The sequence below is a fragment of the Pezoporus flaviventris genome, unplaced genomic scaffold (assembly GCF_033815535.1).
Source record: "Pezoporus flaviventris isolate CSIRO_AGI_PZ_B2104156 unplaced genomic scaffold, CSIRO_AGI_Pfla_v1 ptg000066l, whole genome shotgun sequence".
Lineage (NCBI taxonomy): Eukaryota > Metazoa > Chordata > Aves > Psittaciformes > Psittacidae > Pezoporus > Pezoporus flaviventris.
In genome coordinates, this window is record NW_026892614.1 from 18,554,026 (window position 1) to 18,578,937 (window position 24,912).

The following is a 24,912-nucleotide window of genomic DNA, read 5'->3' on the forward strand; positions in this document are numbered from 1 at the left end:
CTTCATGCTCTCCTTAAGCTTTTCCTCTTAGAACTCCTTAGGTAGCCCATAAATGCGGATGAAAACAGCTTCTGTGCTATGCGTCAAGAGCTAGCCCTTGTATCAGACCATTTCTTCTCTTCACTTGGAGGAGCAGCAAAAAATATGTCCAAGAATCATCTACATCTTGTTCCACTGTCTCCAGCAGTTCTTCTGATAAAATGTGGAAAACATCTGAGTTCTTTGCAGGGTAATTAGGCAGCTGCCACATTCGCACTGCTTCGCTGCCTCCCCCAAGCAGCTCCTGGGCCCCTCACTGCTCATCTGCCAGTAAACCCTCAAAAATCCTCTTTGGAAGGAATGCTCTGTATTTCTGTGGGAGATCCGCATGTGGTTATGTCAGAGATTTGTTTTGCCTTATCTTGCAAGTGAGTCTCAATCGTGACAGAGCTCATTACCACAGAAAGGTGTCTGCCATGTGGTGTCTGCCATTTCTCTGTTCTGTCCCTAAAAGGAACTGGTGAAATCTTGTGGAGCTGTGGAAAATAATAGTCTCAGTTGAGGGGGGAAGAAAGGAGAGCAGTAACTGAAATCTGGGAGAGAAGGGTATTGCAGTGCAGAAGAGGGAGAATACGTTTTCAGTGAGAAAGTGTGAGAGGACAGAGACAGAGACAACTGATACAGTACCATCCAAGACAGAAGGGGAAGAAAACAAGTAAAGGTTGGTGGGAGAAACAGATTGTGGAACAAAGGCTGTTGTGCAAGGAAGGGAAGAAGGGCAGGCAGTGAAGATTCAGCAACACTGGAGGGGGTGAAACAGGTAGCAAACTGTGGGAAAAGGAGACCACTGTAAAACATTGTTATGGGAAGCAATTGAAATAGTAAAACAGCAAGAGGACGTATAGGAACAGAAAGATGAATATGAAAATACTGTAATAAAAATCAGTATAATGTTAGTGTTTAGCATTCAAATAATGTGTGTAAACACCTGATGGGATGGAATGAAGAAGACATAGAATCATAGAATCATAGAATCGTTAGAGTTGGAAAGGACCTTAAGATCATCTAGTTCCAACCCCCCTGCTGTGGGCAGGGACACCTTACGCTAAATCATATCACCCAAGGCCTGGCCTTGAACACTGCCAGGAATGGAGCATTCACAACCTCCCTGGGCAACCTATTCCAGTGACTCACCACCCTAACAGGAAAGAATTTCCTCCTAATTTCCTATGGGAAAATTAGCACATAGGTGTGCTTTTTTCAGTGGTGTCCAGTGACAACACTTGGCATACTTTGAAAATGGCTGCCTGGAGAGCTTGTAGTCTCTGTCCTTAGGGACAGTCAAAACCCAACTTAACACCATCCTGACCAACAAGCTCCAGCTGATCCTACTTAGAGGAGGGGGCTTGAACTAGACAATCTGTAGAGGTTGCTTCCTGTTTCAGAACTTCTGTGATTGTGTGGACATTTTCAAGGGGTTATGAAGAAGGTGGAATTATTTCCACCTTCCGTATTTTTTGTTTGCAACACGTTGGATTTTATTAATACAATGCTTTCAGGGTTTCTGCTAATAATTTGCAAGGGCCTAAAAGGATATTTTGGTACCTAGGTATATATTTGACTTGAACTATTGCAGTTGTCTTCCTCTTTAGAATATGCACAGTGGAAAAACCTAAACCTGGATAAAAATTGTATACAGTTGCTTTCTTTTATAATAAAATCTCTCACTTTGACTATGTGATATATCCCACTCGTGCTTGGAGATAAAGTCATTGCCAGCTCCTGTGTTACAATATGATTGTGGCTTTCCCTGTTTTGGGGGGTTTGTGTTTTTTTCCTTTTTCTTTTTTTTTTTTTTTACTGCACATCTTAAGTTTGTTTTAGGACACAAAAGATATTTGTTGCTCATGGTCTGATAGCATGCAGAGTAGATATTTTATAGATAGCTTTGAATATAACATCTTTTTTATGGAGATTTGCAGTTGCAGAGAACTGACTTTGTAATTCATTTGGTCCCTTTGCTGTCCTTTGTTTTTATTTCAGCGAGGAGATAATTTAAAGAAAATAAATAAGAAAGTATCCTTGTCATTTATGAGGGAAAAATATGTCTTTTCACATGCATTTTTGGAACCACATTTTATCTGTGTAGGAAGCAAGTAACTATGTGGTGATACATTTCTGCTGTGGATTTCAAACTGTCTTCATTAAACCACATTTTTACTCAGCAACACTGGTTATCAACATGCTTGTTTTAAATAGTTAGTATAAGTCGCTCTTGGTTTTACTCTTGACTTTCCTTACCACAGTATCTGAGAAGCCACACAAATATTTTCATTACAATACATTTAGGTGGAAGTTTATATGTCATAGGACATACTTCCACCTTATTTTAATTACTCTTATGACCGAGTAGAAAGCTACTGCAATGCAATTACAGATCAAACAAACATAAAAATGGGAATTAATTAATTAATTAATTAGTCTCCACTATGACTCCGAGTTATTATCCCTGGAAAACATAAATATTAAAGGATTGATGAAAGCATTCCGAGACAAATTGTTATAAATAAAACAGCTTACTCGGGGAGAAAACCAGAAACGATAGATCAGATGAATTCAGAATAAATTTTTTAGGTCAGATTTTGATCTTTTGATAAAATACTCCAGCTGACTGCAGATCCGATTCTGTTAATTGTTGACCCTGCTTTGTAATGCATCATAACTCATTACCTCAGATTCTTTTTCCTTTGTTGGAATATATCAGAAATTCATTTCACATATTAGCTACGTGGACTTCATATCACCTTCAGTGAACTAGCATCCCTCACTGGTTCAGAGAAATAATAGAAGGCACAGTGCTGTGGATGTTAGGATCCACAACATGGCTTACTGTGCATATTTCTTATATCAGCGATATCTTCAAATGTGCAACAGCTATGTAAGTTCAGGAATGTGAGTAAGACTTGTTAAACATAATTGGCCCATGTGCAGCAAACCTCATTATTTCAGTAGAGAGTGTTTTATGCTTGAAAGTTAACCCTGTGCTTGAGTTGCTGGGTTAAGGTTTTTAAAGATATACCAGTTATATGAAGAACGCCTTGCATTAGAGTTAATATATTTGTTGACAGTGCACATGATTGTCCAGGCTTTTGTATGTATTACTTTGATAACTATGGAGTTACAGATCTAAACTATTTACCATCTTGGAAAAAGCAAAATGAAATATGGGTTTATCTTTGATACATGGTAACCCTTAGTTTTGACATAATATTACCCATTTTAGTAAGGTTAAGGATGATTTCTTGAATTTACGGTCAGTCGTAGCATCTTGTGGTCTTGTTAAGAAATGACTGATTTCCATACTTAGCATTTGTAAAATCTTACTTTGTGACAGTTTATGAATCATTAGCCAATAACAGGATTATGATCTCAACTATGTACTGCTAAATATACTGTTATACTTCTGAAGCTACTAGGATTAAAACTTGAAGACTATTCTTTGCCATAGGTAACAGTTCCTTTTTCTTGAAGGCTGTCAGGTGTTCCTTTGTAAGCCATCACTACCATTTGACCTAGTCCTCCCGTATTTCTTGCATTAGTCGTGAGCTGGTGTGAGAAGCAGTAGGTAGTTAAAGGGATCATTGTAGTTTCATAGGTATTACTTTTTATATTATTCTACTGATGCTTGTTTTGGTTTTCTATTTTGTAAAAAAACCCCCCAAACAAACAAACAAAACCAACATTATTAGTATGTGAGAATTTTAGATATTATAAAAGCCCCTGGATGACTGAAAGAGAAACTTTGGTTGGCAATGCAGGAGAGAGAAAATTGAGAAGTGGTAACATGATCTCAAGCCTTATTCTCTAGACTGTATCAGCTTGATCTTTTTAGTTTGTTTGCTTCTTTCTTTGTCTAATTATTTTTTCATTAGCAAAACTAGATAGATGTAGCTTTAACAGATTAATTTTTGCAATGTATTAATAAAACATCATTGGATAATTAACATTTCAATCTTATGAAACAGAAGTTGATGAAATATTGTTTGCATATTTCCAGAAACTAAGATTCTGGATAACTTTTTTTTTGCTTGCTTTTGTTAGAGTTTTAGTCACAAGTTATGTTAGAATGATGCTGGGAAAATGCAGCCATTGACAGTGGTTTCATGTTTTCTTTACATATACGCATTTTAAATTAGATTCAGTTTTCAGCATATATTTGCCTAGTCAATGGGTCTAATCTTGAGTATTCACTTGAATACTTTGCTAAACTGGGGCCATTTTTCAGGGCACGTGTTCCTGTGAAATGGCTTTATTCCACTTTATTTGCAGGACAGTTCTAATAGTACTAATTCTTCACAGGCGGACTACTTTTCTTCCACTCAAGTAACTTAAAATATAGAGAAAACATGAACTGATCAAATTTCTTTCACTTCTTGTTAGTAATTAAAATTATTTATAATCTTAAGGAATTTTACTGTGGGAGAAGGAAACCAAAAATTGGCAGATTGCAGCTATATTTCTAGATATATAAACAAATGGAAAATAAGATCGACTTTTGCAAAGCATCCACTCACCCACTGATTTACCTTCTGCAAAATCAGATCCTTTTCATTAAGATAAGTCAATATATGTATAGATTCTTAGTGTTCAATATCTTAAACCGGTTTTCTAGAGCCAGGTAATCAGAATTATTTTTTAATAGCTATTTGTAGTTAGCTTGTTTTGTAGTATCAAGCAACCATGAAAGTCAGGTTTCTGAAAATGAGTTTCAGACTAAGAAATTCACCAAGTATCAGAGAGAACATTAGCTCTAAAGTTGGGTGTAGAAATTAGAAGTTTTGCCTTATGACCATATCCATAACGGGATCATCAAGATCCAGAAACATTCCAGTTGGAATTCTTACTCTAATCATCTCACATTCTCCTCTAGTATGATAATGTGTGACATAAATGTTCTTTTATACAGTTTGCTATTGTCATGCTGCTCCCCTCCAGCATGCAAAGATAGCCAAAGTTATCTCTTGAAACCTTTGAAATATTTTATTTTCTAATTTATAATTATATCCTCTAGTTAGCTATCTTGTATGAAATTCTTGCAGAAATTACTTTTTTTTTTTTGTAATATGTAATTTGGATTTATATTAATCTTGAAGTAAAGATTTAAAATCTACTTAAATTACTAGCAAAGGCTACCCCAAACCCATTTCATTGTCTTACACTGGCTTTTTCTCTTTAAAAGTTTGTTTGGTAGTTGTACACTAATGATCTTTAATAATTTTCTCTCTACTGTTAATGTTGTGCTATTGAAAAAAAGGATTTTCTTTTTTTTTTACCTTCATTTTTTTTCCAATCCCAGTCACTCTCCCATCACTATGTATTGCAAAACAAAGTGCTATCCTCTTGTCTGCTCCTAAAGCCACAGAAGATGGCTGGGTGAAGCGCCTGCTTAAGTTCACATCTGGCAGCAAGCAGAACAGTGTCTGAGTACTGAAGCAAGAAGTAGTTGATGTGTTGAAAACAGGGTGGATATCCACACTGAAGTGTTGTCTATAAGCATCTGTGAAGGGGAGTTATTTAGGGAAAAGATAATTTCATTCGTGTGATAAACAGTTTTTGGCATTTATTTCCCACAGTGCTAACTTAAGCATTCCCTCTCCTGTTACTTAGCCCATGCCCTTTTCTGGCTTTGTATCAAACATTGTTAAAGGCTGTTGATTCTCAAAAGAGTCTTTGAAGTGGCTATCTTCTGAAGAGCAGGCAAGGATATTTTTCTATAACCTTTAAGAAGTAAATAGAGGGGAGTGATGATCATGCATAGAGTGAAAAACATAGCTGCAGATTGACAGAAAGTAGTGCTAAAGCAAGTTACAAGAAGCTATTTATTTATGGTAAGCCTACCTTGACAAAACAAATACTAGGGATAATACTAAAGTTTTTACATATTGTGTGAAGTGAGTCTTGTTGAATTTGTGATTGAGAGTTTTGAAATAGCATAGGGATGGGCAGTTTTGAATTTAACTTTGCTATCGGTTATACTGTATGCAGATATAAATGGTACAAATGAAAGTATCATCTCTCTTCCTGTTTAGTTTAATAGAAAGGGCTCTAAGAAATAACTGTAGATCATAATGTTGACTTTACAGCAAAGGAGACATTACATTCTAATGAAAAATCTGCCATGAATCATTTGTAATTTGCTCAATAATAATTTACACATGGCTGCACTTTATTGTGTTGAACAGAATGTAATCTGGCTTGATGACCTTTAAGTCCTCTTTTAAGTTAGGTATCTAAAAATGTGATCTGCACTCAGCAAAGTCCCAGAATTGCATTTTGTACAGGGTTTTGAAATAAAAATCTCTGCAAAGGCACAATTCATATTCAGTGTGTGGCTTGGCATTACATTTTAACATTTATTCTCAGCTTTGTGCATAACTCTGATTTGTATTTTGTTCATGTCAAATTGTAATGTATTGTATTAGTGATTAAGAAGATGGTGCAGCCTGGAGCCAGAAATGATGGAGAAAACACAAAATGTCTCTCCAAGAAAAAGATTTTAATACTATTAAAAATAAAAAGAATATCAACAATGTGTGAGCTGCTTGGTAAAATACATTAGCAATATACCAGCTTCATTTCTAGAAAAGGAGACTTTCAGATAAAGTATGTTCTGCTGTTGAAAATGGCAAGCTCTTTAGAAAGAGAAAAGCTATGCTCCTATCTGTGTTGTCAGAAAAAGCAGGGATCCTAGTAGTTTTGGTTTTGTTTTTTTGTAACAGCCGTGGTCTCTAATATGTAACTGGAAAAGAATGAAATTAAACTCACTGTACTTCTTTTGGGTAAAGCATTCTTAAGCCTCTGGTATAGTTAGAATCACTAGCAGCTTTGCTAACAGCAAAAGGCAAAAATTACAAGTATCAAATTTAATTTTTCTCCTCGGAAGCTTTTTCCTAGGATACCTTAACCATCCTTCTATGAAGGCCTTCTATTTCGTTGCTTCTTACTTGCAAAAAAATCTAATGGGGCTCAATATAGCCTTTTTCATCTCCTCTAAAAGCTTAATTTGTTCCCTGACACACCACAGCAATATGTTCTGACTTGGTTAAGCAGCTGGACTGCTGTGACAGCAGGTTGCTGAGCCAGTGTTACCTCTCACAGGAATTCTCTGGGTGTTTCACTATTGATATTAAATGTAGACACCTGCGCAAATAAAGAGGCATTGCCATGGCATTACGGACATGTAACTTAAGGCTCAAGAGAAATAGGAGTGCATATTTGTGCATAAAAATTATTAACCATAAACCAGATTCACTGTAGTCCCCTACCTTCCGCCATGAGAAGCCATATAGACCTAGGTGAAAGAGGAAAGTGCAACTTTGCTCAAGACCATTCCTGTTGTCCAGGGCATGCTAGGATCCGCTTGTTAATTATTTCAATTCTGGTTTATGTGCATTATACTATTAACTAATGTAAGTGCATTAGCCACCTTACAGCTTGATAGATGATTGTGCTACCCTGGCATTTGGTATATTCATCAATTTGACTTATAGTATGTTGGCACGCAATTGCATGCAAGAAAGCCCAAACATTACATCTCTTTTTAAATTTGTTCAAAATATTGTCATGAATTAAAAGGCCAGGGATTTGTCATCTTTAATAAAAAAATTATCATCATCTGTCCTGGGTTCAGTAGCAGCAGTCATTTTTTCTCCTCCTTAGTAGCTGGTGCAGCGCTGTGGTTTTGACTTTCGGCCTGGGAACAGCACTGATAACACCGATGTTTTTAGTTCTTGCTAAGTAATGTTTACTCTGACCAAGGACTTTCCAAGTCTCATGCTCTGCCAGGGAGGAAGGGAAGCCAGGAGGAAGCAGAGACAGGACACCTGACACAAACTGACCAAAGAAGTATTCCATACCACAGCATGTCATGCCCAGTATATAAACTGGGGACAGTTATCCGGAAGGGTTAGATCACTGCTTGGTCAGGCTGGATATCGGTTGGTGGGTGGTGAGTGCTTGCATTCTCTTCTCTTGTTATTTTCCTTACCATTATTATTATTGGTGGTAGCAGTAGTAATTTGTGTTATACCTTTGTTACTGGACTGTTCTTATCTCAGCCTGTGGGAGTTACATTCTTTCGATTCTCCTCCCCATCCCTCTGGGAGCAGGGGGAAGAAAGAGGGGGGAGTGAGCGAGCTGCTGCATGGTTCTGTGTTGCCAGCTGGGCTTAAACCACAACATCATGAAATGAAAATGAAAGCCAGATAGCAAAGTAAGAATGGAAATCATTTTCAGGTAATAAATTTTCAGAGGTTTTTAAGATACAGCATCTGAGATGTTATAAAATAAAGGTTCTTTCAGCCTTAACTAAATGCTCAATAATAGTTGTAATAAATTTATAAGTTTTGTATCTTTACTGTGCTGTGCCACACACATTACAAAGGTATTCTGTGGTTTAATATATGGTGGCAATCTTACAACCAGTAAACTGACTGACCTGTACTACCTAGGTATTGTCATCTTTTAACAGTATTAAGACTAAAGATGAGTCATCTGCCTCACTGGCACAGAGTCATTTCCCTCTTGCTGACTACCCCTGTGGATGTAACTTCATTTGGATTGCATAGGCACAATGTCTTTTTTTACTGAAAGGCATCTAAATGAGCCATAAACACATCCCTGACTCTTTAGCTGCAAACAGAAAGTGCATCCTCAGCATTTTTTGAGTAATTTTGAGATGACTGGTTTAGCCAGTTTAGGTGTGTGCACTCTGGGCATGGTTGAGGGCATAGTGCTTTCTGGACCTACCACCAGAAAAAAATTTGCCTATGCATCTACCCAGAAATAATATCAGTAGCCTCCCAATATCTGGTTACAAAGGATAGATATGACTAACCTCAGTATATCACCCACATTCCCTATTCCCTAGCAGAAAGGATGTGACTTAAGTATAGCCATTGGCATTTGCCGAGACACAAGCTCCTATATCCAGTTCTAGGTTGACTCAGTCTTTCCCTGGATTAGCCTATTTGCAAGTGAGCCCAGGTGCTGCCTCAGCACACATGACCAAGGCTTTGTCCTCTAGCTGCATCTCATCTCAGCCCTCACCTAGGGTCCACCAATTGCCCTGGCACTAGCCCAGTGCCCCCAGCTACCAGTCTCCCTTCTGATTTGGTAACTCAGCTGCAGCTGATATGAACCATCAGTGATGATCCTGCTCACCTGTATGTAAGATGATCCTCAGGTTTTGGTTTGCTATTGTTTTTGGTGGGATATTTCTGACAGAAGCAGAGGGAGAATTTTATCAGTGTTGTGCTATGATATTATTTGAAGGTGGATTTCTCTTCCTTTCAAAGGCTTTTGGGGGTCAGTTTCTTATCCTGGAAAGAAGAGAGGTATGTTTCTGGTAGGTGATTGTCTTACCTGTCTCTCTGTAGTGCTTGAACATATGGAACTTCAATAGATTGGAATTACAAAGTCTAGATAAATGTTTCTTCTGTTTTCCTACTTGGATTTTTCAAAATCTGTTGGAACAATTTTTTTTTTTTAATGCTGGTGATTTCTGTGGGAATTAACTCTCTTTAACTTAGACTCTTCTTTGTTCCCTTTCTCTTGTTCCCCTCTAAACTCCTCCTTTCTTTGGGAAAAAAAAGAATGAAATAAAAGAAAAACCTCAAGTAAAAAAATATGCCAAGAGAGTATTTTCCAGGATTATGCTGGTTTTTGTTTTGTTTTGTTTTTTTCTTTAATTTGCACAGAATTTCTCATTATTAGCTTACAGTATTTTAAGAAGTTACTCCCTTTTTCTCCCATTTGTCTGAAAGGAATACTTGGGAATTATATCTTCAGCTCATTAAAACAAATATTGCATGATGAGTAGAAACTAAATATGTCATGACAAGTTGGCTTGAAGTGCTCCCTTTCAGCTTAAGTCTGCTCTCTTTTGGGTGAAACTGCTTAACATGAGACATGCTGTGGAAATACCTGATTTGAGGGTGTTTCAGTACAACTGATACCAAATATACATCTCCTCTTCCCCACAGTGTATTTCCGTGTCTGTTTGTGTGTTTCACCAGAAATAAGAGCACTCAGGTAGGTATAGATATTCAGTAGCTGATTCGTACAGTACTTAAAGAGGGAGTTCAGCCAGTAAATATCTGTGATGTTCTCAGCAGGAACCAGACAACTGGAATTGCTGATAGGAGCGAAGGGGGAAAGTGCAGTTTAAATAATTTGTCCATATTTACACCTTTGCTGTGTTTTTTCTTGGTTTTTTGCCTTTTTTTTTCCCCCCAATGATACAAAGGCATTAGCAAAAGTGACAAAAACAAGTTATGAGCCATTTACTTGGGCTATCTGGAGGGATTTAATCTCACTTGGGTCATGGAGTTGAATTCTCTGGGAATTGGTGTTACTGTGATAGGCTCTATCTGAAGGCCTGGAGTGTAGAGATAAGACTTTTAAGTCCAGCTGGAATTAAAAGCAATAGAATTAACTGGATTGTAATGCTGTAAACCTTTTGGTTCAGATTCTGAAATGCCTCTGGATGGTAGTTCAAATATCTTCCAGATGGAGGTTTGGCTCTGGGACCTGTATGCATGACAAACATTAGCAATGTCAAGGACTTTTTTGGAGCATGCACAGTGAAATCAGCCTTGCATGGTTCAGTATGCTTTTTGTTGTTCGGTCTTATGGTTTTCTTAATATGGTGAGAAGGATGGTTTACTTGTTACAAAAGGCTAATTTTCCACTTCACTGTCACTCACATGTTTGTTTGTGGGTTTTTTTTTTTTTTCCTTCCTTTTAAAGGAAGACTAGGAGAGTGTTTGAAAGGTCATTGCTTCTATAATAAATGAGGCAAGGCTGAATATAGCTGGCATATGCATAAATTTGAGATAACAAGGATTACTATGATGAAAACCATAAAAGAGCTATAAAGCAGCTATTAAGAGCTGGGGTGTTTTGGTTTGGTGTACTAGGTTGGTTTTTTTTTGTGGTAGTCCACCCTCCCTTTGAGTTAGCATTTTCAAGAAAATGCTCTAAAATAGTGGATGCATGGAGACTTATCAGCAAATGTGTATCTTCCATTATGTAGTGTGCATTGTCAATTTCATCTAATTATACTGTATGATCACAGAAAATATGAGTTGATAGTTTGCAACTAACTTCTTATCTTTAAAGTAAATATAGAATTAATCTAACTTCTGCTTAAGTGGTTGTAAAAGATTATTTGTTTTTTCTGATCTTAAAATCAAGTGGTTTCTCCCTTGGAAGAATATTGGTAGGAAGGAAGGTAGCGTAACACTAATGGGTAAAATGGCACTCTTATTAGTCTATATTACAGTTCTATGTATTTATAATATAACATATTACTGATCTTGGCTATTACCGGCATTCCAAATTAATGAAGATGTTGAGAAGAAACATTAAATCCTGGTTTAACTTCCTGACACCCAAAAAAAAAAAAAAAATCATCCTGTGGCAATTGTTTTATACCCTTATTTTTGGGTAGAGACAAGTAAAGAACCTCATAACTTGAGATGTAGGGGCAAAGAAGCTGTATAAAGATGACCAATTAGTTGTTTTTCATCTCATCCAGAAAGGGTCCGTTGTATTCAAACCTTTTGGTTTTCATCAGAGGTGTTCAGTGTGTAGTAACTGGTACCAGATTTTGCAACAAGGAGATACTCTGCTTCATTGTAGCAAAGAGAATTGACTCAAATTGAAATTATCCTGTTGTACAGAGTTGCAGTTGCTCTGCAGATACAGTGTTTGTTCAGGCCAGAATGGACCAAAACTTGAGATAAAGAGCATAAAATAATACAAAGAACAACTTGTGCCTAATATTAGAAACTGAGTCTTGGAGAAATGTATAAGACATGGAATGGTGGGAATATAAAGAGCAGTTGTGTAGAACTGAATGGCTGGGCTAGTGTTAGTGTTTGAGGAACTTCTGCACATTTGTGTTAATATACAGTGTGATGTACTGCGCATCTATATTGTGATTAAAGTGACAGTTCTGGGTCCTTTTCATTATAGCTAAATTTGTTATAGCAAAACCTGTCTGATAAATAAAAAGTACTGATTAAACCACTGCCATAGGCACTGAACCATAAATTAGTCATAATATTAATTCTAGTTAATCACTTCAATTTTATTTGTTGTCACGGTTTACACTGAGCCATAAGCAAGGAAAACAACATCACAGTAATAGTTAGAATGTTACTATTGCATTGTAAAATGCCAAGCATTCAAATAACTTATCTGTTGTCTTTCCTTTTGACAAAAGAAATGGATATTAAAAGAGATTGCAATAAAAGAAAACTCGTTCTTCAGAATAAAATGTGATGAAGTGTGTGGAAATGCAGATTAGTTTGCACTGATTGTCAAGCCAATATGGATATACCCTGGTTTTATGTCTGAGGGCCTATTCTTTTTTGAAAACTAAAATGCTTGGCAGGCATGGTTTGCAACAGTGTCCTAGGTTCAGCAGTAGCAGTCAGCCTGAAATGGATTCAGTAATTTGAATGCAAGTTATAACCTCCATAAATGAAATGCAGATATCATGTCTAGAAAACTTTTATTTGTCCTGTTCAGAATTCAGTGGGAATTGAAAGTTTACCATGAAATTAAATATTTATATATTTTTTTTTAATGTAGCTTCTTGTTGTTCTATCTCGAATCGTACATTTCAAAATATCTTGATAGCAGTTACCTTTTAAGGTAACCTTTTTCTACACATTCTAATGCTTCTGAAGTGACTTCAGACATGGCATCTACATGTGGCTAGAGTTACTGATTTGATTTTATACCAGCAAGTATCTTCCTCTACTGAGTAGGAGGAAACAAAAAGCTTAATCTAGGAAAGCACTGATGAGCCTGAGACAGGGTTGATGCAGAGTGGAATTATCCAAGTGATGCCTTGCTCAGCTGCCTTTTAAAATTTGCAGGTGTCTTTTCAGAACACTGGAGCACAGGGAAATTCAATGCTAAAGCTTAAAATTCCTCTTATTTAAGCAATTGGCTCCTGGAATTAAGTGAGCGATTCGAAGCAATTATAAAGAAATGAGGCATTTCTCTAACTTTATATTCTTCAAAGCCTGGTCTGTAAGACATTCACAGAGATAACCTTGTACAAGGCAAAATCGAGTTGGCACAAAATTCAGGTGGTAGCAGTAACCCTTGCACTTTATGAATTGTCCCATACAAAACCTTCTGCCAGTAAATGGGAAAGTTGTGTTCAAATGCCCCTTTAGCCTGAGTTGGTTCACCTTTCCTTTGATTTGCATGAAAACCATAAAAATTGACTTGAAGCATTTAGTGCCAATATTTAGAAAAATCAAAATTAATTAAAAAATAATTCAAAATGCATGCACAGAGATGTGGAGATTAAAAAAAGGCTGAGCTAGTCTTTAAAGCATTGCTTTAGGAGAAGTAGCCTCAGAATTTGATACTCGATTTTAGGAATATGCCTCTGTTATTAAATCATGTTATACCACAAGAATGATCAGGGGAATGGAGCACCTCTTCTATGAGGAAAGGCTGAGAGAGTTTGGGTAGCTCAGTCTGAAGAAGAGAAGTCTCCAGGGTGACATTATAGCAGCTTTTTAGTACATAAAGAGAGCTTGTAAGAAAGATGGGGACAGGCTTCTTATTAGGGTCTGTTGCAATAAGCCAAGGGGTAATAATTTTAAACTAAAGGATAGTAGATTTAGATTAGACATAAGGAAGACTCATTTTATGATTGGGGTGGTGAAACACTGGAACAAGTTAACCAGAGGGGTTGTAGAAGCCCTATCCCCGGAAACATTCAAGGTCAGATCGGACAGGGCTCTGAGCAGCCTATTTTGGTTGAAGATGTCCCTGCAGCTGCAGGGAGGGTTGAACTCAATGACCTTAAGAGGTCCCTTCCAACCCAAATCATTCTATGATTTAGTGACTCTTTGAATCAACTGCTCCTTGTACAATGCAATAAATTGATGGCAAAAGCAAGATCCTGAACTTTGCTTTCATGTCAAACTTCTGGAGGTCAGACCTCTAGAATTTACTGGGTAGCTGTATAAAGTTGGCTTTGTGTGTGGGTTTGTTTTTTGTTTAATCAATGCTTGTATTCTTCAAGAGATTTAGCATAGCAGATAAGATTCAGAAAAAAAATCGGGTACCATAATCCAAAACAGGTTCTTAGCTGAAGGATTTTCTGCTGTGAGTAGAGATGCTGTACTATCTGTCATGAAACACCAGAGCAGTAGTTTTATTTTACAGGGGTGAGGGCTCCCTTGTCTTTATTTTTTTGTGTATGTGTTTTGGTCCTTTTTCCTGCTTTTTTTTAGTTTCTTTCTAGGCTGTCATGCTAACCGCTCTCACTAGCATTTGTATGCTTAGATTTGTGCCTGCCAGCCAAGGGCTCTGTGTGATGGATGGGGTCTCTCATAAAGCTTTTACTGACCCACCTGGCACAATCTTAATTCTTTAACAACAGCTATGTGCTTGTGTAAAATGCTTAGTGAATCATTGTTTTATTTCCTTTGTATATTAGTAGGATCATGCTGGGTGAGGAAAAATTGAAACCAAACCCTAAAAGCACCATACTTGCAACATAACCTTAAATGAATCTTAAATGAATCTGAATAATCCACCTGATGCAGGATTTCCTGTATTTTTGAATAACTGTAATAAAGATGCATTCAGCTGTGAATGCTGTGATGGGTATGTAAAGTTTGTAGGCATTGTAACACTCAAACAGCAATGGCTGCAATGCTGTTAAGTTTGGATTTCTTTTTTTTTTTTTAATTTTTATTTAAGAAGTCTTTGATAGCCTGTTAGCTTTCTTTTTGGAATATAAGAATATTGTTGCTGAAGTTGGTATAGTTTTGTCTTTCAGGGTGTCTGATTATGTGTAAAATCAAAAATGGACTATATAGCAATCTAATTTCTTCAGATACTACAGTGTGTAATCTTGATTTTACAGTTGTATATAACTGCAGTAACTGAAAAAATTGCTTGAATGCCTTATGAAGTTAGTCTCTTGCTAGTGGCCCTTTTGCTTTAGACCTGCATGGATTAGTTGAGATTTATTCTTAGTAAAAACGTGGAATGATTCTTTTTATTTTCTTCATTAATATATCTAGTATCCTCAGAGCATGAGTCTTTCCACAGGAATGAAAAGGTGACCATTTGGACAAAGTAAAAACAGTGGAAATAAGGGTGCAGTGAACAATAGCTCAGAGGGGGAAAGGGAAGAGCAGGAACTCTCAGAACTCAATTCAATTTCTCAGCTACAGTTACTGTACTTGAATTTGGTTTTGTGAGGAAGATCCACTGATATAGCTGTCCAAAACCAAATTAAGAATCACTTGTGTGAAAATTGTTTGCACTAGCAACACAATGTATATTGTTGCTGAAGAGGTGACTCTGGAAACTTTTATCTTGGGTGTCTCTGTACGAGTCTTCATTATTTAGTTGAAATCAGTGGGGTTACTCTTGCAAACCCATGTCCTGTAATACAATATGAAAGAAAAGAAAGACTACAACTTACTGAAACATCTTATTCACAGGTTTGTTTTTTTTCCTGGTTTTGGTTTGTTTTTCTTTTTTGTGGTTTTTTTTTTTTATTTAAAAAAACAACCCAAAATGCAAAGATACCTGTGATAAGAAAGAAAAAGTAATGATCAGTAAAATAACAAGATGGATATTATTTTTACTGTACTTACCTGCATTTTCAGTTAGAGATGCAATTCTCTGATGTTTGAAAATAACTAGCACACAGGAAGTCTTCCTAATTGCTCAACTGCAAGCAGTTCAGCAAATTGTAAGCTACTTCATTTTGGAAGAGTTATAACTATTGACATAAAACTGTCAATGTACTAATTAGGCTGGGCACTCTGAAAGGAAAATCTCATCTCTAAAATACCACTAGAAATCAAACCAGTAGGTTCAATCCCACAAAGACTTAAACCATGTGATTAACATTATTCATATGAGAAATAATACTGAAGTAAAGCTGTTCATGTGCTTTATTGTTTGCTGTAATGACCAAAGTCAATAATAAGCAAAAGATTTCTTCTGATGGATTCTGTAGTCTGTTACTGCAAGTCTTCCCATTGCTATTCCACAAACCCCTTTAAAACTAGACTCAGGACTAACTTGGTAGTCTTCTTTTATACTGTGCTCCCTGCTGTATGGGAGATGCCATGTCAAAGGGGCTGTGGCAAATTGGTTGGTTTTACCTGCAATGAGGTATGGCACAGGAGACATTCTCACTGTGATTCTAGTATGACATGCAGAGTAACATCACTCACAGTAGCATGTATTTAAATGCAGGATGTAGGAGAATGAAAACTCCCGTGTTGTTAAATAACATACAGGTTGCCTCTTACATCCATATATCCTATCAGTTGTGTCCTAGTCTATTAGTGTCACTCCTAGCAGAAATGTAAGGAAACAAAGTTGTGGAACAAAAAAATTACTCTATTGCTGCTAGAAGTGGCCTCTACAGGTCTGTGTAAACTGTGGGTAAGCTTTAATTACCTCTGCCTTTGTGATAAGCTTTGTGGCTAAGCAGAGGATTTTGGTTATGAAGGTTGCCAGTCTGGCAGGTTTAACCTCCGTTAGATTATTTAGCATAATAAATTTTAAAGTATTGTAAATGGAACATCTATAAAAGTCCAGCAAACACTCCCTAGCTAAATCAGTAGTAATCTCTTTTATAAATTTTATTTTTTCCTAGTGGTGGATGCTGTTAGGCTGTGCTTGGGGAATTTGGAGAAATGTGTTTTGTGGTAAACTGGATACTGCTGTTCAGAGTCTTATTTTGGAACAAAATCATAATGTCTATATGATATTCTAGCATTCAGTAGAAGTATAGCAAGTACCTTATTTGATAAACGTAGCCTAGTTGTATTCATAATTGTCAAGGTAAAGAATGCTGAAATATATATGGAACTTTGCATTAATGTTATGATGCAAATAGATTTATTTATTCTGAACTGAAATGAGATACCCAATCTCTTTGCTATTAGGGAAGTGCCGTATGAATCTTCTCTGCTGAGTTTAATTGAGTATTGCTTGCCTAACAGCTAGATTTTTCTTAGTAAGTGCTTCAAAAGATTATCAGATTGCTCTCCTAAATTAAGCTTGTTAAGAACTTATAAAACGTGGATTGGTGTATCAAAGTCTTAATTTTTCATCTCCATTACTGCACTAATAAAATAGGATGGAAGCTTTTATTTCAATGTGTCATATCCATACGAAGCTCAGAAGAAACAATCTAGCATTCAGCAATACTGCTTTAATGATAAATGTGGAATGTGAAGAACAAATCATGTTCTGGGTTAGGGATGCTGGGGAAAAAAAAGTAAGAATGTGCTAGTTTAGGAGTAGTAACATCCTACTTTAACTATTTTTTCTGTCCAAGAAAAGCCCTATTCTTTCTTCTTTCTCACAGACTCTAGACTTTGACTAGTATTTTGAAGTTTACTAGCTGCTGACCCTTCTCCAGACTTACCTGTCTGTTTCAAGACATTCACGAGCCTCCAGGATCTATTTGTAGCCGTCTTGCAAGTCACTTGCTTTGGTATGTTATAGAGGTTGCATAATAAGAATAAGTCTTGGAAGGTGCTACATTTTAGAGAAGCAGACAAGCTTTAATCAGGTGATATTGAGAAGCAGCTCTGATTATTTATTAAAAATGCCTATGCAGTTGTAGGAAAATGTGTTTCCTTATGAAATATTTTTACTAGGCTGAAGTGCTTGTATTGTGAAAGGGAGCTCAAACTTGTATAGGAAAGAGTAGAACAAAACAAAAGCAAAAGGACTGTATAATCTCTGTAAAGCTGGGTTAGGTCTGTGACAGTAGGCAAGATCTAATTCTGCTCTTGTAATATTAATTGCTTGTGTTAATATGTGTTTGCATATATATATTTACTGCCAGAATACCTCTTGATTCCTACTATATCTGGGGGACAGAGTTGTCTATATTGGCATGGGAAGCAGTGAATTGTAGCAGCTTGGTTTGGATGCCCATTACACTGGCAAAAAGAAAGTCAGTTTTTATTAGGTAACCTTAACATTTTGGGAGCTTTGTAGTGTTGGCTAAAATAATACTGAGGGGTCACCATACAGGTCTGCAAATACTCTCATGTAGATAGGTCAGTAGTCATCATTTTGCAGAGGAGCCTGAGTACTTGCATGTTTTGCATTAGATTCAGCACTTTACCAGTAGCTTGTATGCTGATTTTTAAACTCTCTCAAGTACCTGAAGTTATTTCTTACATAATATTAAAAATCCTTCTCCATTAATACTTATCCCTTTGCTGGGTCATATGCTCAACATCTTAATGATTTATGTCTCTCATGTAGATATTAGGAGGTACAAAGATGTGTTTTAATGATATTCTGCTGCATGTTTTTCACTGGAGTTGAATATAAAGCAGGGAAAATACAAAGTATTGAATATGTGGATAGTTTCCAGCCGTTTAAATGATTCAGAGTCTTTCTACTGCTGACCTCTGCTTCTGACCTTTCCCTAACTTCACAGGTCAACAATTATGTCAGCAACTGCATTTTGAATAATTTTTCATGTGGGGTCTTCAGACAGTATTTCTGTTCTTGGAGGGTTTTTTTTTCTTGATTGGTCGTTGACCAAAATTCAGTTGTAGTTCTTCAATATGAAATCTTGGCTACTGGATGGGAAGTACACTGAGAGTAGATGAGCAGGGTATATTGTCCACTGTACTGGGTACTGGTACAATATACTGGTGGAATGTACATGGGTTTCTGTACTTCGCTCATACGTTAAAAAAAAAAAATCACATCAATCGTCCCTGTTCTTTATATGCTGCATAGGAGCTTCATTTCAAATGTAAGCCAGAGAGCTTGTTCACTCACTCCCCCCCTTCTTTCCCTCCCCCTACTCCCGGGGGGGGGGGGGGGGTGCGCGGCGATGGACAGAGAGGAGAATCAAAAACAATGCAACTCCCACAGGTTGAGATAAGAGCAGTTTAGTAACTAAGGTATAACACAGATCACTACTGCTACCACCGATGATAATAATGATAAAGGAAATAACAAGGGAAGAGAATACAACACCTCACCACCAGCCAACCAATAACTTGCCCCCCCCCAGCCTGACCAAGCTCTGACAGATGCCTTCTCCACCCCTGCAATCCCAGCCCTTCTGGGTAACTCCCAGTTACGTCCTGGGCATGACGTGCTGTGGTATGGAATACCTCTTTGGTCAGTTTGGGTCAGGTGTCCTGTCTTTGCTTCCTCCTGGCTTCCCCTCCTCCCTGGCAGAGCATGAGGCTCACAAAGTCCTTGGCCAGACCAAAACATCAGGCCGAAAGTCAAAACACAGCACTGCACCAGCTACCAAGGAGAAAAATGACTGCTACTGCTGAACCCAGGACATCTTCCCCCTGGAAAACATAAGGAACAACTGCCATACATCCAAATAATAAAAATTTCCATACCTGGTTATTTGGGCAATACACAGCTGTGTTTGACACGGCTTTTTTCTGTCATTTTCCCATTTGTACACTGGAAAATTCTTTTTTGAGAAATCCATTTTAATGCATAGCTTTCTCCATGAGCCATTTGGTTCTGTACAAGAGGGGCAAGTTGCTTTAATCTCGCAATCAGAGGGCTTTGTTCTTCTCACAGTTTGTTCTTGATTAATGCAAAGTAATAATTGCAAACACTACAGCTTGCAGTGTTACAACACCACGAGTGATTGGCTGGCCTGCAGTTTGACAAGCTTCTCTTAGACTCAAGAAAGAGGGATACTGAAATTGCCTTTCAAATTGTTTATCTCGCCAGAATTCCTAATTTTATTTTGATGCAATTATAGCAATGGCATTTAGTAGCGCTGTTGCTAAAGGAACGTTAACATTTAGCATACACAGTTTTTTGTGGTGTTTTTTCTTTTTTTCCCCTAGGGCAAATAAATGCCTTTCTTGCCTTTTTTTTTGTTTGTTGTTGTTGTTTATGTTTTTGTTTGAAGGTGGAAAACTAAAATTCTCAAGCATGTTGAAACTTTTGGAAGTGTATTACTTTTTCAGTAGTGATAAAATATGGCCCTGAAGAATGCCAAGCACAGACACGGGGGAAAAAAAGATTTGCTCCTTCTTAAAAATTTGGGAAGTGAGGCATAATGTCTTGTAGGTTTGGGGATTATTTTTTTTTGTTTGTTTGGTGATTTGGTTTCTGTTTTTGGAGGTGGGGGGTGTGTTCTTTTGTTACTCTTTTCCCTCAACTGCTCACTGCTAGACAAACTCAAGGTGTTCTGCCAGTCCAACTTGGACTTTTCCTGCTGAATTAATTTGTCCCTTAAAAACTTTTAACACTTGCTAGAACAAAGAGAAAATGCTGTTGACTTAAGCTGGCTCTGGCAGACTTATGGGGTTTATGCCCATCACAATAGTTAATGTAAAGATATGTTGGATAGGGTGTGTTTCCTATAAAGGAAAAAATAGGGATTTGTTAGCTACAGCACGAATGAACAGCTGAGTAATCACTGATAGCATGGAACTGTGCTACTACCTCCCTGTGTGTGTGCTTTTAGCATGCCATAAGTGGAAGATGACATATTCCTATTTCAAACAGATTCTTCATGCAAAAAGTACCCTTGTGTGCCTGAGAAATGTCGTGAGGAAACTGTTGCAGAGAGTGCTAGAAGTTCACACCAGGCCTTAGAGCACACTAGTTTTCCCTCATAGACAAGACCTTGAGGTGACAGCAAAATTCATGCTATTGTTGTTACTATTAATAAATATATTGCTATATTAAGCATATTTGGACCTGCTTTTTCACTAATTGTAGTTGAATTTTAACAATAGTCAATACTGCATCAATTCTGTTCTGGTTTCTTTAAGGATGCTTTTTTGATTCTCTTACGTGAATCAACGGCCTGTTTCTCAACTGTTATAAGACTGTGGCTTACTCAACGTAGTGATGCGGTATCAAATCCGTTTTCAATGTGCATTTTTATAGAATCTTATTCAACCTTATGAATGGTTCTGCATGTATTTTCTTTCTTGCTAAAGAATTACTATGCCTTCTTACTTGCAAACTACTGAACACTTGGGAATTTTTCTCCTGAAATAAATTCAGTGAAATTGAACTGTTAATTCTGTTAAATAGATAAGATTGAAATACTTTCATCTTATGAAATCAACATAATTATTATGAGGGTTGGTAACACATACCTGTGGAACTGCTTTTACAAGACATTTAAATTATTTTGGTGTGTAGCAAACTTGTGATTATTTTTCTGTGTATATTGACATAGTATCATTAACTTTGAGAGTCTTGTATTAATTGCACAAAGATGAAATAACAGGAAGATTTACTGCTGATGTTGTCATGACCAGGACTAAAGTGGTTGTGCTTGGGGTTTCGGTAGTTTTTGTTTGGGGCATTTGTGGCTTTTTAGCTTTAGGGTTTGTTTTTAGTTTGTTTGGTTTCTAATGAGTGTTTCCTTCTGTCCCTGTCCCATACCTGACCCTGAATTTTATAAAGCATGCTTGCTTTTTATTTCTCATCCTTTCTTTCTAGCGTCCTCTTTCCAAGTATGGGAAGGAAGGAAACTACGTAAGGATTATCTAAATGTATGCAAACCTACTGAATTCCTCTAAACTGAAAAAACAAATGTTCTAATAAATGTATAATAACAAACTTGCATATGAAGAAAGAGGGATAGATCTTAACAAAATGCTAATTTGTTAGTCTTGCTTTTCTTCAGCAAGTCAGTGGGTTACCCAGTATCCTCATGGAGCAAAAATCTGAGCCTGAATCATAGAATAGTTAAGGTTGGAAAGGACCTTAAGATCATCTAGTACCACCCCTCCTGCCATGGGCAGGGGCACCTCACACTAAACCATGTCACCCAAGGCCTTGTCCAACCTTGCCTTGAACACCGCCAGGAATGGAGTAAATAAAAAAATATGTAAGACTCCCATTAACAGCCACTTGACCAGATGATGGTAGTGATTCTAAAACTGCAGAAATTAAAAGCTTGAGAATGTAAGAAAAAGTTTATAGTGGCATATTTGAATTGTTTTCATGTAAATTAGTCAAGTATCATGACAAACCATCATCCCAAGAGTGAACTTTTTCAGTTGGTATCAGGTTGTGTTATGGTAGAGCTGATCAAAGAACCTGTAAGAGAAGGCGATTCAGAGGACCTGGTTTATAATGTCAATAACAAAGACACAGTCTTTTAGAATGACTGTAGTATATTTACATTCAGCAACTTCGCAAAATCTGAGAAAGGCACAAGTATTGTGCTTAATTTGTAGAAAGATACATAGAAGTAAAGAGTGCTTGTTGAGAAGAAGCTAGAAAGGACAGCTAAAGAGTTAAAGCTTTGGGGGAGATGTGGGAGTTGTATTGGAATCGAAGATTATGAGCACAAAAACTTAAGAACTGAACAGAAGCTGGCATGGCTAAATTATAGGGGTAGAAAAACAGGATGGGGAAATCTTATTAGAATCAAGGATGCATCTTTCAGAAAAAATGAGTAATGAGAAATTTAAAATGGGACACAAGAAAACCTAGGAAAAAAAACCCACAACCAAACCCCCCCCCCCAAAACAAAAAAAAAAACAAAACAAAAACTACCAAAATAAGCACCTAATTCCAGCACCTTCAATATAAAAATGCAATTAGGCAAGCAAAAAGTTTATAACTTGTCAACAGCATGAAAACTGTTACTGAGCTCTTTTAAAGTATAAAAGGGGCAGAAAGCATACGAGAGTTCTCTAGATGATTGCTATATAAAAGAAACGCTTGGTGAGAATGCAATATACAGCTGGTTCGTCCTTGTGAACAAACAGATGGACTCAGTATGGAGAAGCCTAGGAAGCATCTATGAGAAGGCCCTCTGTGGACTTCAGTATGCAGGCTTCATCTGGTGTCAAAGTGGCAGATGGAATTTAATGTATGTTAATATTAAGTGATACTCACTGGGAAGATAAACCTGAATTTTTATATACACACGATGGATTTTGCGATAACTATTACATTCAGGAATGACGTACAGGAGCTGTTATAAATAATTCACCAAAATGCTGCTTCTGTGCTTAGTAACCACCAGCAAATTGCATTTTAATAATTATTAAAAAAAAATCAAAAAACAAAGAAATCCAGAGACTCTGTTTTTCCATTTCAGTTCAGCATGTAAGTCTTGTATACTGTGTCATGTTTCTTGTTGTCTAAAATACCAAGAGAGTTAAATGTTAGTCTGCTTTTATCTGTATGAGGAATGGAAGGGAAACGGCTTGAGAAGTATGCTACAGATCTACACAATATTGGGTGGCATGCGGAAAAACAAATAAATGGGGGTGTGTTGAATTAAGCCTTTGCCTACAGAGTTGAAAACAGGAAAAAATACACAATATCTGAAGGAGGCCCTGCTGTTCTACCTGCAAAGTGTCAACTTTGCAAGAGGTCAAAAGCCACTGGAACAACTGGTGGGAAACTTGATTTCTATAAATGTTTTGAATAATTTAATGCAATTTTGTGTGGGGAAAAAACTTTTTGTTTTTCAGTTGGGTTTCTTTTTTGGGGGGGGGGGGGGCAGGGGGGAGGTGGAGTGGAATTTGTGGTTTTGTTGTGGTGATTTTTTTGGTGGGGTTTATTTCCCACAATTTCAAGTATTCTTACTTTTTACTAGCTATATTATACTGCAGCTGTTTTTCTCCCAACAAGGCAAATCTAACAGTAGCCACCCCTGTGTATGCCTGCAGTACAACTTACACATGTTCAAGCTCTTTTTTACCATTCTCAAATGCCAGGACTTCAGCTATGACAGTAGGAAGGAGAGCTGTTTTACTCGGTTTTTAGGTAGGCTGGATCTGTCTTTCTATAACCAAGTTTACATTAGTAACTTAGTTCAGAGCTATCTCACACATATCTGCACTATACTGAGGAAATGCCTCATACAGAAGTATGAAGAAGATGGATCTAGATGTGGTACTAGATTACTTTGTAATCCAAACGTGATTTAAGTAGGGATTAATTTCAGTAATACAATTAAATGCCTTGACTGACCTATAATTTCTCTTCTGGGTAAAGTTTTCATTTTATTCCGGAGTAGTGACACTACCCACAACACTGAGTAATCCGAGAAGCAAATATTTTTCTTAGTTGTCCATATCTGCTATGTATATGGATATCTGTAGCTTAGTATTTCTTTATCTGATTAATTTTAATTTTCTATTAATTAAGTATTAGCTGGTGTGAGATTACTATTGAGACTTGCTAGCATATTGTAAAATTTTTGTGATGGGTAATATTTTAATAAATGTTCCTATATATGCCATAGATATAAATATTCTTCTTTGATAAATCATCCTGTTAACCATACTGTTTTGCAGTTCTGAATAATTAAGATAATTATAATCTTTACTCTGTGTTCTGTAGTACACACATAAATTAATTCTTTGTATTCAAGAAGTGAAAGCAAAGTTTGCTAAAGATTTTCTATTTTTTTTTGTTATTGTCTTTTGGGGACATGGGGGAAGTTGTTATTAACAGTGACAAATAAATCTTGAAGCTAATGTAAATGTCCAGGAATCTACTAAGAATTTTCACTTTACATTTTCATTATGTTGTATTATGGTTAGGTAAAGGCTTTATCTGGTGACAAAAAGTCTAATTCATTTACAGGGAACATTATCAACATTCATGAAAATGAATGCAGCATCCCATGAAAACAGAAACAGATTTCAGTGAAATTACAGCCATTAAATACTTAGACTAGGTTAGCTTTTCTGTACTTTGTTGTTTCTGTGTTTTCAGTCTTTTTAACTGTGTATTCTACTTCCAACTATTGTGAGTTTTTTCCCTTTTTCCCACCCTACTCTGCTGCACATCAAGGTGCAAACAGTGTTGAACCGGAAGATGAGTCTTTGTAGTGTTTTTTTAGTCAGAATT

At 36.8% G+C, this 24,912-nt stretch overlaps 1 protein-coding gene across 3 annotated transcripts in view; it reads left to right on the forward strand.

Annotated features, from left to right (window-relative positions):
• Positions 1–24,912, forward strand: part of PRKN (parkin RBR E3 ubiquitin protein ligase) — a 740,903-nt gene that overhangs the window by 327,708 nt on the left and 388,283 nt on the right. The gene's annotated exons all lie outside the window — the stretch shown is intronic.